This window comes from Monodelphis domestica, chromosome 7, assembly GCF_027887165.1.
Source record: "Monodelphis domestica isolate mMonDom1 chromosome 7, mMonDom1.pri, whole genome shotgun sequence".
NCBI lineage: Eukaryota > Metazoa > Chordata > Mammalia > Didelphimorphia > Didelphidae > Monodelphis > Monodelphis domestica.
This window is the reverse complement of record NC_077233.1, coordinates 74958784-74974756: the sequence shown is the minus strand read 5'-3', so window position 1 is coordinate 74974756 and position 15973 is coordinate 74958784. Positions and strand designations below refer to the sequence as shown.

The 15973-nt window shown below is 36.0% G+C and overlaps 1 pseudogene; it reads left to right on the top strand.

The window, feature by feature from the left end:
- Positions 1-1853: 1853 nt before the first annotated feature.
- Positions 1854-15973, top strand: part of LOC130455588 (tubulin alpha-2/alpha-4 chain-like) — a 177183-nt pseudogene continuing 163063 nt past the window's right edge.

The following is a 15973-nucleotide window of genomic DNA, read 5'->3' as shown; positions in this document are numbered from 1 at the left end:
CTCCCGAAACAAACACAGGAACTATATGAACACAACTACAAAACACTCTCCACACAACTAAAACTAGACTTGAACAATTGGAAGAACATTAACTGCTCATGGGTAGGACGAGCCAATATAATAAAAATGATTATCCTACCCAAACTCATTTATCTATTTAGTGCCATACCCATTGAACTTCCAAATTTTTTTTTTTTACTGATTTAGAAAAAACCATAACAAAGTTCATTTGGAAGAACAAAGGATCAAGGATATGCAGGGAAACAATGAAAAAAATACAAAGGAAAGGGGCCTTGCAGTCCCAGATCTCAGATTATATTATAAAGCAGCGGTCATCAAAACAATTTGGTACTGGCTAAGAGACAGAAAGGAAGATCGGTGGAATTGACTCGAGGTAAGTGACCTCAGCAGGACAGTATACGACAAACCCAGAGAACCTAGCTTTTGGGATAAAAATACACTATGTCGTAAAAATTGCTGGGAAAATTGGAGGACAGTGTGGGAAAGATTAGGTTTAGATCAACACCTCACACCCTACACCACGATAAATTCAAAATGGGTGATTGACTTGAACATAAAGAAGGAAAGTATAAGAAAATTAGGTGAACACAGAATAGTATACATGTCAGACCTTTGGGAAGGGAAAGATTTTAAAACCAAGCAAGACTTAGAAAGAGTCACAAAATGCAAAATAAATAATTTGGAATATATCAAATTAAAAAGGTTTTGTACAAACAAAACCAATGTAACTAAAATCAGAAGGAAAGCAACAAATTGGGAAGCAATCTTCATAAAAATCTCTGACAAAGGTTTAATTACTCAAATTTACAAACAGCTAAATTAATTGTACAAAAAATCAAGCCATTTTCCAATTGATAAATGGGCAAAGAACATGAACAGGCAGTTCTCAGTCAAAGAAATCAAAACTATTAATAAGCACATGAAAAAGTGTTTTACATCTCTTATAATCAGAGAGATGCAAATCAAAGCAACTCTGAGGTATCGCTTCACACCTAGCAGATTGGCTAACATGACAGCTATGGAAAGTAATGAATGCTGGAGTGAATGCGGCAAAGTAGGGACACTAATTCATTGCTGGTGGAGTTGTGAATTGATCCAGCCATTCTGGAGGGCAATTTGGAACTATGTCCAAAGGGCGATAAAAGACTGTCTGCCCTTTGATACAACCGTAACACTGCTGGGTTTGTACCCCAAAGAGATAATAAGGAAAAAAAAAAACTTTTACAAGAATATTCATAGCTGCACTCTTTGTGGTGGCCAAAAATTGGAAAATGAGGGAATGCCCTTCAATTGGGGAATGGCTGAACAAATTGTAGTATATGTTGGTGATGGAATACTATTGTGCTAAAAGTAATAATAAAGTGGAGGAATTCCATGGAGTCTGGAACAACCTCCAGGAAGTGATACAGAGCGAAAGGAACAGAACCAGGAAATCATTATACACAGAGACTGAAAAACTGTGGTACAATTGAGGTAATGGACTTCTCCATTACGGAAAATACAATGTCCCTGAACAATCTGCAGGGATCTAAAAAACACTATCCACAAGCAGAGGATAAACTGTGAGAGTAAAAAACACTGAAGAAAAGCAACTGCTTGACTACAGGGGTGGAGGGGATATGACTGAGGAGAGAATTTAAGATCAATTCAACATTGTCAGTGTTCCCTTTCAAACAACTTTGAAGTTTTGCAAAATTTTTAAGGGGAAAAACATGCAGAAAGTCAGGATGAGATATTTTTCTGGACTAAGAAAACCTAGGAGGAGAGCAGAAGAAAATGGTGACACTGGGCTGAAAGCCTCTCTGTAGCTCACACATTTGGTGGAAGTAACAATGGCTTTAGCAGCCATAATAGTTTTGGGATTTCTCAGTCCAAAGGTGATAAGGAGACCAGATAACAGGTCAGAAAGAGATTATAGAAGATAGAGAAATTCCATTTAAAATAATTGAAGACAAAATACAATCTACATGAGATTGTTTACTATTTCAAAGGATCTTCTGTGTTGGAAATGATTCTACTGAATTGAATATGGAAGGTAAGGGATTTAGAGGGGGAAGCAAAGATCCAAGGTTTTGAGGCAGAAAGTCATCATTTGATGAAAACTGCTGGGGAAACCAGGAAACAAATTGGAAAAACTAGGCTATCTAGATTACTATCTGGATTAGAGGTCAGGATATGATTACCTGAGGACCAAATTTGGTCTGCTACTTGGTTTCATATAGTCCAACCTAAGTTAAGAATGTTTATTTTAAATGTTTTATTTATTTAAAGATGTGAAAACCTATCTTTGCTTCTCATCCATAGAAAGAGAGGCTGTATGCTATTGGCCATCAGGTCATAGTTCAAAGACTATCTAAATTGAAATCTATCTTTTTCTATCTAGATAGAAGTGTTAATATGACCTTAAAATACTTGATTGAATTATTCTAGGTTTGTCTATTTTAGACATCTAACTTGCCAACTAACCCAGATCATTGGAGTATTTCAATTGTGAATAACAGTTTCTTAATAGTCAAAGGAATCACTAATTGTAAGGGAGACAATCTCTAGCTCCTCTCACAGAAGTCTTTTTTCCTTTTCCAAATATCTATTGTACTTTCCTTTATAATATAATCTACAAGATTATTCATATTAATTGCCACAATCCAGAGATTTGGAGTTGAAGCTTTTTTTTTTTAAACCCTTACCTTCCATCTTGGAGTCAATAGTGTGTATTGGCTCCAAGGCAGAAGAGTGGCAAGGGTAGGCAATGGGGGTCAAGTGACTTGCCCAGGGTCACACAGCTGGGAGGTGTCTGAGGCCAGATTTGAACCTAGGACCTCCCATCTCTAGGGCTAGCTCTCAATTCACTGAGCTACCCAGCTGCCCCCATGGAGTTGAAGCTTTAACAATATACATTTAAATTTTCTGGGCTTTAATTTACTTATCTGTAAAATTAAATATTGTACCAAGCAGATATTTAACTGATTTCTAGTTCAAAATAATATCTATCATAGAACCAAAAAATTTAAGATTCAAAAGAAATTATGATCAACAACAATAGCAATGACAGGTATTTATTAAATGTTCACTAACTTATTGGCAATGTGTTAAGTACTGAGTATAACAAAAAGGAACCTGTTCTTAAAGAACTCATAATCTAATGAGTGAGATTGTTTGCAAAAATATAATAAAGCAAAACCAAAAAATTATGAGCATCATCTAATTTGATTTACATGTGAAAAAGTCATCTTTCCTACAATTTCCAATACAGGCAAGTGATAATTCAATTTTCGACTATGGACATCCCAGAGAGGGAACCCACCACTCTCCAAAGTATTCTGTTCCATTTTTTGATAAGTCCAAGTGGTAGGCAATTTGTTTTGTTTTCTTTCCTTTCCTTGCATCAAACACAGACAAACTTAGTAGCCTCTTTTAATTTGAAGCTCTTTGTTATTCTTTCTGGAGTTTTTTTAAGTCTAATAATTATCCTTTCAATTAGATAGCCCTTCAAATACTTAAATTATTATGTCTGTGTCTAAGTCTTCTTTCCTTAAGTTTAAGCAGTCCAAGGCCCTACTACTTATTTTCATGTGATATTAACAAGGCCTTTCCCTATTCTTGTTGCTCTCCTTCAGATTAGGGAGGTAATAGTTCTTTTGTGATTTATCTATTTAGAGTCACATCTCATGCCCTATATTGAACTCTAGGGATCACATTTTACAAAGAAAAACTGATGAACAGAAGAAATGTAGATTAAGGCAACCAGTTTGGAAAAGGGACCTAGAGTTCATTTTATATTGTGACCTGTACAAAGAATCTGGGATGTTTAGCTGTCAGAGGAGGATTTTCTTTATTAGGTTTTAACATTTGGTCCTCTTATCTCTATTGGCAGAATTTAGATCGATATTCAGAAGTTCTAAAGAAGAAGGTTTTACCTTGATATGAAAGAAAAACCAAAAAGAAATATTCCCAACATTAGAACTGTCCAAAATTGGAATAGGTTGTTTCAGGCAGTCTTCCATTGCCCCTCACTAGAGGTTTTCAAGCTAAGCATGACTGACTACTTTTTCACATGCTAAAGAGGGAATTTTGTTGAGGTATTGGTAGGACTATGTGGCCACCAAGATACCTTCCAAAATGATCTTAGATGACTCTGAAGCCAAATCTAGAATATAGCTTGAATCTTCTGCCACTGCTCCAGTTCCCCACCATTTCTAAATTCTAAATGCCCTATAATTATTTAGGGAACTCTAAATATATATATATATATATATATATATATATATACATATATATTATAATCTCAAATAGTGTCCAAAAGATCAAAGTTTAATTCTGAGCTCCATCACTAACTCATTATTACCATATGCAGAAACAATTATTTGATGCAAAAATCCTTATAAGATTTGATGAATTTCTAAAAGTGTCTCAGATGTCTTAAAATTCTTTAATTTTTTTCCATCTTAAGAAAAAGCACAATGTGAAATTCAGGGCATTATAATTGCTAATTCACTATTTTTAAAATGATTGTTAATCAGCCTTTGCAAAATCCCTGCAATACGTGAGGAAGTGCTCAGTGTGTAGATGTAGTCTCTACTCTGTGGGCTTTTAGTCTATTAAGTGAACATTATGCATCCTTTCTGCCTGTCAGACCACAGGAGTTTCTGGATACTAATGTGTCTGTGAAATGCAGCATATGCTGTGTTCCAGAAGTTGAGCCACCACTGTCACATTAAGCTCTGAAGGGGAAGAAATGAAAATTACATGTTAGAACTGTCTTAATTTGTCCTCAAGTACTCTCAGGAAAAAAAGAACAATAAACGATAGAATGAGCTAGTTCAAAACAGTCTGTTTGGAGAATATTGGGTTAAGATCTATGGCTATTATTTTAAGAAGAATATTGACAACACAGAGTTTGTGGAGAGTATAGTAACCACACAGTGGTTAAAGGATCAGATAAACTAAAGATATTTTATTTTGAGCTGAGAATTTTGTTGATTGAACACAATAAGTGCTTTTAAGACTTTGAGACATGGTTATATGGAGGAAAGGAGGTATATTTTTTTATTTTTCTGGTTCCCCAGAAAGCAAACTCAAGGCTAATGGGAAGAAATTGTAACATGCCATTGTCCACCCCTTTGCTTTTATCAAACCATCTTTCGTGACCACAGAGCACTGTGGTTACTTCTCTCCTTTTCAGAATTCATATATTCCATCAATATGTGGACCTTCTTTCTGAGTAGCATTCCCTGATACACCCAGCAGAAAGAGTGGTCTGTTTCCTCAAATATTCGTAGCACATGTTTTCTTTATCATTACCCTTCTCTCATAACTCCTTACCTTATTTTGTTTTCATATGTACCTGGGTACATATTGAACTTCTCTCTTACCCCATACCCAAAAATTCAAAGTGAATTCCTTGTGGGTATAGACTTCATGATTTTATTTTGCAAAAAGCATAATTTTCACATACTATAAACTTATCAATTTCGCAAGTATGAACATCAGTTTCAATAGCATGTCTTTTAAAAAACTATTTTCTTAAAATTAGTTCTGTGAATTGGTTCTAAGGCAGAAGAGTGGTAAGGGCTAGACAATGGGGGTGAAGTGACTTGCTCAGGGTCACATACTGAAGAAATTTTAATCCAGGAATTCCCCTCTCTAGGTCTGACTGTCAATCCGCTGAGCCACTTAGCTGCCTCTTAAATAGTATGTTCTTTAAGCCAATGCTACATGGTGTAAAAATGGAGACTTGAACCCCGGACTCTAATCCCCAGAAGTCCTTGCTCTAGGTCCTGAGATGCTTTGTAACCTCACCTGAATTCTCACCTGGGCCAAGAAAAAATGAGTCTCCACCTACAGCTTGCACACTTTCCTACTTCCGCCTCCAAGCAGATGCGTCACTCATGATGTATGTGAGGTTGAATGGGACTCTTGGCCCACCCAGGCACTTGCTTTCCAATTATAAGAAATATCATAGAAAGAATTCCTATACACTTAGGGTTAGAAAATGTGTCTCTGAAGTCCCTTTTCCCCTCTGATATTAGTGGACCAAGTGATCTAGAAGAAAAGGAGATTTCATTTTTAACTCTCAGTACTACACTACTGCTGTTAAAGTGACAAATCCCACTAGTACTTCTATATATTTTACAAAAGCCAAAGGTTAAATACTTGCCTTAATTCTGCCAATTGCTCAAATTGGAAAAGCTTAACATCATTGTGAGATCAGCATTTCTTCTGTCTGAGCCACCTTATAGAATATATTCTGTCAAGGGGGAAAATTGCACTCCTGTCAATTTCTGGACAACCTACCTGTCTACTGATTTTGCTAATGTAGTTGAAATTGAACTGTGCTACTATACAGTAGCATATATATATATATATATATGTTTTCATGCATGGAAGGGGGATTCCTGCCATCAGGACGTTATTGGGGGCACAATATGTATCCTTTTATACTATTGTGATAACTTTCTATCCCCACATTTAAAAGTGAATTAGAAGTTGCTAAGAAATAAGGATAAACTAATTCTATAGAATTACTTAAATAATTGGTCAAAAAGAGATGCCAATTCCATATAATATAAATACTTCTTACATGTTGAATAATCTGCAATGAGGTAATTTTTTTTGTTTTTAAGGAGTTTCATTTTTAAGAGCTAATATATAATGCCTACATATAGCATATATGTGATTAAGTTATTGTATTTACTTCTTACCTATCTCAAATGGTAAATAATTTTGAATATGATCTTATTCTATTTTATTGTCCCTTTTTACTAGTCTACAATGACCACATAAAGTCATTCATAAGCTTAATTCTAAATTCTAATATTCCAAGGATATTCCTAAAATTATGTAACATATAACATTCATCATAATCAGATACTCATATCTTACAATATGATAGATGAATAATGTAGTCAAACATATCATTTATCATCTCACATTAAATACTTTTAAAATAAGATAATGTACTATACATAATTTAAAAAGAGATAATGTATATTATATCATGTATCATGTAATATATAATATATTATCATAGATTTTAGTCTTTCTGTTTGCTTTGGAATTTCCTTTAGACAGAATTTGATGATTCAGAATTGGGTTTCTGAAAACTTTCTAACTGATATTTTATGGTCTGTTAAGCAAGAGTATCAGAAAACAATAGATTTATTATCCGTCTATTTTTGATATACAAAATGAGAACACTGATAATCCTATCTGTTATAAAGTAGACAGATAGACATAGATGTCATATATTATATTAATAGTGACATTATAGTATTATACCATTATACACCTTGAGTCTTTCTTTTTACATTAGAATGTTTATTATATTGTATTTCAATACCCTCAACCAGATTTATGACATAGATGCCTATTTTATTATCATTGTCTTGCCATCTGTGTAAATGAGCCAAAAATCCTGTATATTGGCCATGTAAAACTTTTATTAATGGAATTAAGTCTTATTTGACAATGTTTATGTGACAGTATTTGAGATTTTTGAGAAATTAATATAAATTTCACCTCTTAAAAATCACATTTATGTTCTATCATTGTATTGGTATTATTTATTTGTGCTCACATATCTAAAGCAAGTGAGATCTAGTCAAAATTGTGTTTTATCAAGTGTTTGTTCTAGTGTCAGAAAAGTTGGATTCCAAACTTGGCTCTCCTAGTTTTAACTTTCATAACTTTGGGTAAACCATTCTCTCTTTCTGCCCCTAAATTTTCTCATTTATAAATTGAGAGTAGATTTGATGTATCTCTATGGTCCCTTACACATGTATGTCAATAACTCCTTTAAGAACTACCCCTACCCCAGGACTATGAGATTAGGGAAACTGAGAGAGGCAAAAAAGGAAGAGAGAAAGAAAGAGAGAGAGAAAGAAGATGACAAGAAATGTGTTGTTCTCCACCTGAGTTATTTCCTAGAAAGTGAGAAAAGTATAATAATTCAGATGCCTCAACATAAATATATATATGTATATGTGTATGTATATACATATATGTATATATTATATAAACTATATATTTAATATAGTATATTTGTATAATTAATATAAACATAATATATAAAATTATATACGATATGATTAATGTTATGTTATAATCAATATCACATTATAATATATTTGTTTATATTATTAAATTTCAAATACATGGTATATATTATATACATATATTATACCCACATACATATATGCACATATACAAAGACATCTTTGTCTTCATAGACATCTTCCACACATTTGTTAACACTTTAGTATGTACAAGCATTATACTTGATGCACTGAAGTTTACATTCTAACAGAGAAGAAGAAATGCCTGTTAAGATGCATAGATATATGTATAATATATGATATGTAACTTAGACAAGCAGCTTCTAGCATTAAGGGTGTAGTAGCCTCCTATAAAAGCTGCATTTAAATTAAGTTTCAAAGGAAGCAGTAGATTTTAAGAGGTGAAGGTTAGAAAAGAGAATAGTTGTCCTTGGTACTTGAAGAGGATTCAAATGATATCTCTAGGGATTTCTTTTTGACTAGTAAATAAATTGGATTTAAGTGAGACAGTCTTGCAGGAAGTTCTGAGCCTCACTCTCTCTTCTATTCATCAAAGTCCAATTGCAAGACAAAAGTGACTAGTGATGGCTCAGGATGCAGTGGATGATCTTAGCTTTTTTGATGCCTAGCCAAACTCTAAGCACTCAACAATACTTGCTTCATTTGTCTTCACTAGAGAACATCTTCACATGCCTACATTAGACATCTCCTTAGATCACTGATGATTTTGAGATCTGCCAGTTAACCTCAAGCTGGTTTAGGCTGTTTGCTGAGACAATTTACTTGTAGGTGTCAACTGTGCACTCTTCAGCTACTTGGAACCACAGGTGGAAAGTGGGGAGGAAAAGAGCCCTGAAAAGGGATCAGGACGGCAGTACCAGTACCTGAGGTACTGTTTTTCCCTGAATGCTCTGTACAACATGATAGAGAGACTATTTCAGGGATGATAGAAAGACACTAGAAAGGCATGGACATGGCAGTCTGTGTATGAAAAGGAGCAAGTAAGATAGTTATGCCTGACCTGTAGAGAGTGAGGAGTAATATGCCAAACAAGGGAATTTATGTTTAATTTTAATTAGGGGTAATATGAAGCAACTAGTGTTTACTGAGGAAATAGTTAACATTATAAGGTTGTGGTGTAGGAAAGTTACATTATCAGTGGTGTGAGGAGAATGATTGGAAGAACAGGGTGACTTGAAGCAAGAAAACTTGTAAAAGGGAGAATAAAATAGTCCAGGCAAGCTGTGATGGGTTCCTATACAGTAAGGTAGTAATAGGAAGGAAAGGACTTTGTATGAGAGATGATGTGGAGGATGTAATAAGGGAGAATTTTGATTGGTAATTGATAACTAAAGATCAGGCTGTTATCTTCTTTCTTCTTCTTTCCCTACTCCCTCTCTTCCTTCCTTCCTCCCTCTTTCTCCTCTCCCCCCTTCCTGGTGATTCTTTTTCTGGTTTCTCTAAATTAACTCAGGGGTGAGTTTATGATGTTTCAAATGAAATACTTTTTCTCTTTTCTATCTGAAATAAAAGGTTTATTTTGAAAGTCAGAGAAGGATAAGTAAATGGAAGGAAAGAAGATTTTGGGGTTTCTCTATCACTAGGATGAGTCTAATATTGGAGTATGGTGGAATATAGTTCAATTGGAAAAATGACTGATAGGTCTGGAAGTTCAGTCACTATCACAACAGAGCAAGTGAGAGAGAGAGAGAGAGAGAGAGAGAGAGAGAGAGAGAGAGAGAGAGAGAGAGATCTAGACTTTTGTCCTTCTTTCTTCAGTCTCCAAAACCAAGAGAGAAAGCTCCCTTTTCCCCCTTTCAAGGCAAAAAGGTTCAACCAACAGTTGGCCTGGCTTCCAACTGCCTTTCCCGGTAACATTCCAAATAGAACATTCTCATTTGACTGACAGGTCATCACTCAGCTTCTCCAAATTCCTTTTATGAAATCATTCTCAATTTCTCACTTCCACAAGGAAGAAAGAGGATTTTTGTAAAAAGTCTGATTATATAGAAGGAATGAGAGTTAGGAGTCAAAGGTGTCACTGAAGGTACAGGCCTGGGTAAATGGTCACAAATAACTGGAATTCAACCTTAAAACAATATTTTATAAATGGTGTAAAAATTACCGTACTCCCCCATCAGACATTCATGGGAAGGTGCTTTTGCAGTAAGACCAAGATTCTGAAGTAGGTAACTGAGGACCAAACTTCAAGGAAATCTCTGAATTATATCTATGGGGAACCATAATGTTTAAATGGGGGGGGATGGCTAAAGTCCGCTAAAAAGAAATAAATGTATTTTATTGTTATCCTTGAGTTTTACATTGTCTAATTTACCTAAATGTATTTTTAAAAGCTACATAGACTGACTACCCTCCTTCCCTTCTCATATCTGATTCATCTCCAGGGTAAACCCCATTGACTTATTTACTTTGCTATTTCTCTCTAAAGTGTCTGTCTTCCTACAACACCTCTAATATTGCCTCTCAATCTTTTGTCATCTTTGTCAGTTTGCTGGATCTGGGGAGAAACTATTAGTCTGTCTTCATTTGCATTTTAAATGAGTGACTTAAAGTATTCTTTCATATTGTGGTCAATAGTTTGACATTCTTTTCTGGAAAAATATTTATTCATATCTTTTGTTTTATCTATTGGGGAATGGCTCCCCAATGGACGCTATCCCATCAAAAATCTGTAGCACCAGAGTACTAACTTGGATGTTGGAGTCAATGCAGCTTGGTGGTGATCTGACTTGTCAATATTATCCCTTGAATAAGGCCCTTAAGACTCATATTACATTATGAAAAAATGGCATGAACATTGATTGAAAGTAATTTCTGAGATGGAGAAAGGACAATAATAATTGGAAATAGATATGATTTTGTTTTGTCTACATATTGGCACTTGAGTTAAGTCTTCCAAGAAGTCAATTCTCTCAGCTGATGTGAGAAGATAGTATCTTCCCCCACATGATGCTGGACTGTTAAATGACTTGGAGATGGAAGAGTAGACTGCCATACAGTACCAAACAACAAGTAGTCTAGTTTGACTATAGGATAGAATGAGTGAAAGAACAAAATTGTGCAAAGAATATAGAAAAGTAGGTAGGAGTCATTTCACTAAAGACTTTAAATTACTTACAGAAGAATTTCTATTTTGCCCCAGAAGTAAATTGGAGTTGTTTGGGCTTCTAAACCAGAGAAGTGATATAGTAAGATCTGTGGTTTGGGTATATTAATATTGTGTACAAGTGCATTGCAGGCAGGAGATAAAGGGACAAATTAGGAGGGTTTTACAATACTCTAGTTGATTAGCAATAAGTACTTGAAATGGGGGAAGAAGGAAATCTTTGAAACAGACACACTAAGGAGTGATAGAGAGACAATTATGGCAGATAAAAAAGATCCCCTTCCTGTACTGAGGACATTGCTAAAATTAGATAGAAGAAATTTGTAGTGCACTCAACAAAATCCTCTAGCTCCTTCAAGGTGCTTAAGAATAAAATCTAAAGATGGCTTCAGTGTAGAAGGAACTTCACAACTCTTCCTACTAATGATCACAACAAAGTATTTCAAAAGGACAAAAATAAAACTCAAATGAGGAAAGGGACTCTACCATAGGGCACAGCCTTGAAGGTAGGCAGGGTTTGGGCATTTCCATGATATAAGGGGTAAAATTACACCAACCAAAGTAAGAGCTAATCACACACACACACACACACACACACACACACACACACACACGCGCGCGCACACACACACACACACACACACACACACACACACACACACACAACACCTCCCAAGCCAGAGTCAGAGCTAAGACCAGCGCAATCTCTAAGTTCTTGGAAGCTGACTGAGCTCACAGCAGTCTTACCCCTGAGGAAAGTACAAAGACTTGGAAGTGAGACTTTTTTTTTAATAAACATTATTTTATTTGGTCATTTCCAAACATTATTCATTGGAAACAAAAATCATTTTCTTTTCCTTCCCCTCCCCCTCCCACCACCTCTCCCATAGCTGATGTGCGATTCCAACGGGTATCACATGTGTTCTTGACTCGAACCTATTTCCGTTTTGTTGGTATTTGCATTAGAGTGTTCATTTAGAGTCTCTCCTCAATAATATCCCCTCCACCCCTGTAGTCAAGCAGTTGCTTTTCCTCAGTTTTTTTACTCCCACAGTTTATCCTCTGCTTGTGGATAGTGTTTTTTAGATCCCTGCAGATTGTTCAGGGACATTGCATTGTCCCTAATGGAGAAGTCCATTACTTTCAATTGTACCACAGTGTATCAGTCTCTGTGTATAATGATTTCCTGGTTCTGCTCCTTTTCCTCTGCATCACTTCCTGGAGGTTGTTCCAGAATCCATGGAATTCCTCCACTTTTAGCACAATAGTATTCCACCAACAGATACCACAATTTGTTCAGCCATTCCCCAATTGAAGGGCATCCCCTCATTTTCCAATTTTTAGACACCACAAAGAGTTCAGCTATGTGGAAGTGAGACTTGGGAGCTGTGGAGCTTGGGAGCAGAAATAGCACAGAGATGGACTGCCCACCGCAGATGCCTTGGAGACTCTAAAAATATACTCAGGTCAATAATCTGTTAAAGGTAAATATTAGGTTTGAAAATGAATATATACATATATATATATGTATATATATATATGTATATATATATATATATACACACACACACACACATACATACATACATATATATATATATATATATATAAATGATTGCCAGGGATTTTAATTCCAATTTAATTCTAAATCCCAGGGAAATACTCATCAGGATGGAATTTTATGGTGGTTTATTTACAATAGAAGGATGAAATTAAGAATGAGGGTTAGAGGGAGGGAAATGGTTAGATATGTTCAGGCCTGGTCTGAGCCAGGGGGAGTTCAGAGGCCTCAGACAATGGGCCTTCCTAGAAGATTAAATCTAGCTTGGCTCCCAGCCACAAGGCCTTCCGTAAGATGAGGGGCCTCCTTGGAGGCTTGTGCCTTAGGAAAGAGTCAAGGAAAATGGTAGTCAGCCTTATTGCTCACCATGTGATCATCTCAGGGAAGCAGTCTGACATCCCATGCTGGAGCTTCTCTAAGTCCAGTACAACTGCCAAAGGTCCCTCTCACAGGAAGTGACACGGAATATAAAGGCAGTTCTTTATATCACTTCCTGTGTCTCACATGTACCAATGGTGGCTTAAACTTGGCTTTGGACAACCCAGGGGGTCAATCAGTTGTTTCTGACTTGTCACTTGTTACCACATACTGGTCAGAGGCCTTCCTCCCTCACAGTTAATCTTTAAATGGAATTGTATACATTCCTGGTTGTTAAAATTCTAAAGACTAAGCAGGGTGGAGTAAATCTAAAATTCACAATTCTCCCCAATGATGATTGGGAGACTAGTCTCCCCAATTGATCACTAAATATAATCATCTTGTACCTCTAAAATCTTCTAACTACATGTGCATACAAAATTTCACCTTCTAAGAGGAAACTGCAATAGTTACAGATACAATTACAGTTACAATAGAAACTACAATAAGAAGCAAATGGAAGAGAGAGACAGCAAAACCAATGTTTTGCTAGGCACATTGACAAAAACCAATTAGGGGACCTCCCCTTTTGGTGTAAGAATATACATTCAAAATATATGTTCAATCAACCATCAGTTCAATCAACTGCACCCCAAAGTTCATTCTGGATCTTCTTGATGTAGTATAGGTTTTTCAGGAATATTTCTGCAAACAGATCATTCTCTGGATTTTAGGAGTTAGCAAACTTCTTTCATTGAAGATCTTTCTCAAACAAAAAATTGTAAATCTTGGATTTTATGAAAATATAATCCCCCCTTGAAATAGATATTGAGAAACACCCAGTTAAGCTCAGGATACATGGGTGAGTTATGGGGGTATATGAGTCAATTATGAAAAGAAGAGAAAAAACTCAAAAACATAAAGAAAAAAATGTAAGTAAGTTAAACTTTGAGAAGAAAGAAAAAATTCATAATCAGAATCAAAACATCAAAATCTATGTACATAAAATTTCTGAGTAAACAAGAAAAATCATAATTAACCCCCTTGTATTAGGGTCCAATTAAAGTAATTTTTATCCCACAAGTCTGTAGGACAGAATAAAGTAATAACTTACCTGTTTTTAGCCAAGACTACAGGAAGTTGCTATACTATAAGAGACAAAAAGGGCTAGATTTTTGTGTGTGTGATAGGGTATTGTCATTACCTGGTCTGATTTTTCATCATTCTCAGGGATAGGGGGAGCCAGGATGATAGTCAAACTTTGGTACTTGTCTGTGAGTATTTCACAAAGAGTGTGAAAACAAGGGAATCCTACGTCTTAACATATGTCAAGTGCCACAACCTCGAGTCTTACATTAGGTTCAAGTACCTTTGTATTGGTTTAGAAGTTCATCAATCCTACATAGATTGGTTTCTTTCTTTTGACCCGTGTGCTCTTTTTGGCATTATTCAGGTTAAGTCTGTGATTCTATGGCACTCTACAGATGAAGTCTGAGCTCCTTTTTTGATATCATTTCCTAGAATCAGACACAAACATTAATCACACTCCAATAACATTTATCAATAAATGACAGGTTTCCATAGTCTAAAGCTTTTGGGTATGCATTAAAATTATAGAAAGTATATATTTTAAACTTATATTACTGTAGAATGAAAATAATATTGATTGTATGTATATTAAGTACAAAAAGTGAGAAAAGGGAAAAAAATCAAATATTCTAATTAAAAGAAAAGAAAGGCATTAGTAAAAATAGAATTCAATGTGTTCCACAAAATAGTATCCACTTGTCTATGGATTATTATCTCCAATGCATGTGATAGCATACAGTCAATCAGTCTCAACAGAAGATGCTCTCTTCACATGCGTAAAATTGAGATTTGAACTCTGGACTCCATTCCCCAGGAGTCCTTACTAGCTCCCAGAATGCCCTCTAATCTCACTGAATTCTCACCTGGGAAGAGAACAAAATTTTATTTAAAAGGTCTTCCCCTTAGGCGGGGTCTCTTTTGGACTTCTGTTTTGGAGCAGATGCGTCTCTTCCATGATGTGAGATTATCTTGTCTAGGCCTCTCTGGCCTAGGCACGTTTTTCTTATCTGTATTTTCTTTAATCCTTAACTTTTAATAAACCTCATAAAAATATAATGCTCCTTGCAGAGAGAAACTAATTTCTACCTGCCTCAGTCTCCCCTAAATTTTAATCTTTACAGTTGGCATAACCACTTTGGGAAAATGAAATATCTCAATCTTCTGATTCTTTTCTGATCTTTAGTTCAGCTTTAATAGCTAGTGCCTAGAAAAAAAAATTTAAGCCACATTTCTCTGGTCAAAAGTTTTTTATTTACCCTTGAAAAGCTGCTGCTCATTCCAGCTGTTAGATAGCTCCCCCACCCGGCTCAGCCATTTCTACCTGCGGGCATTCAGTGCCCGATCCAGACCTGTTCGCAGATTGCTGCTCACCTGCCCACCCCGGCTATTCACTCCGGCTCCCGGCTGCTTCCTGCCTGCAGCCCCCTATCCTGACTTCTCTCCATCCTCACCTGGTCCCAGCTCTGGCTCCTGCTCCTGGCCTCTCACCTGGTGCCCGATCTCCCATCCCTGCCTGCCTGTTTCTGTGCCCCAGACCCATGAGCACGACCCCAGCTGGCTCATCACCCAGATCCTTGGAGCAGATGGCTCAGGACTCATTTCTACCAGCTGGTAACTATTGGCCACGTGGGCAGATAGTAGCAGAGGAGAGAGAAAAAAGGGAGAGCAGAAGAAACAGATTTTTCAAGCAGGAACCTAACAAGCAATGGGCTATTTAAAAGGATGCCTTTTGACTGTTCTGGTGATTTCATTGATTTCACCTGT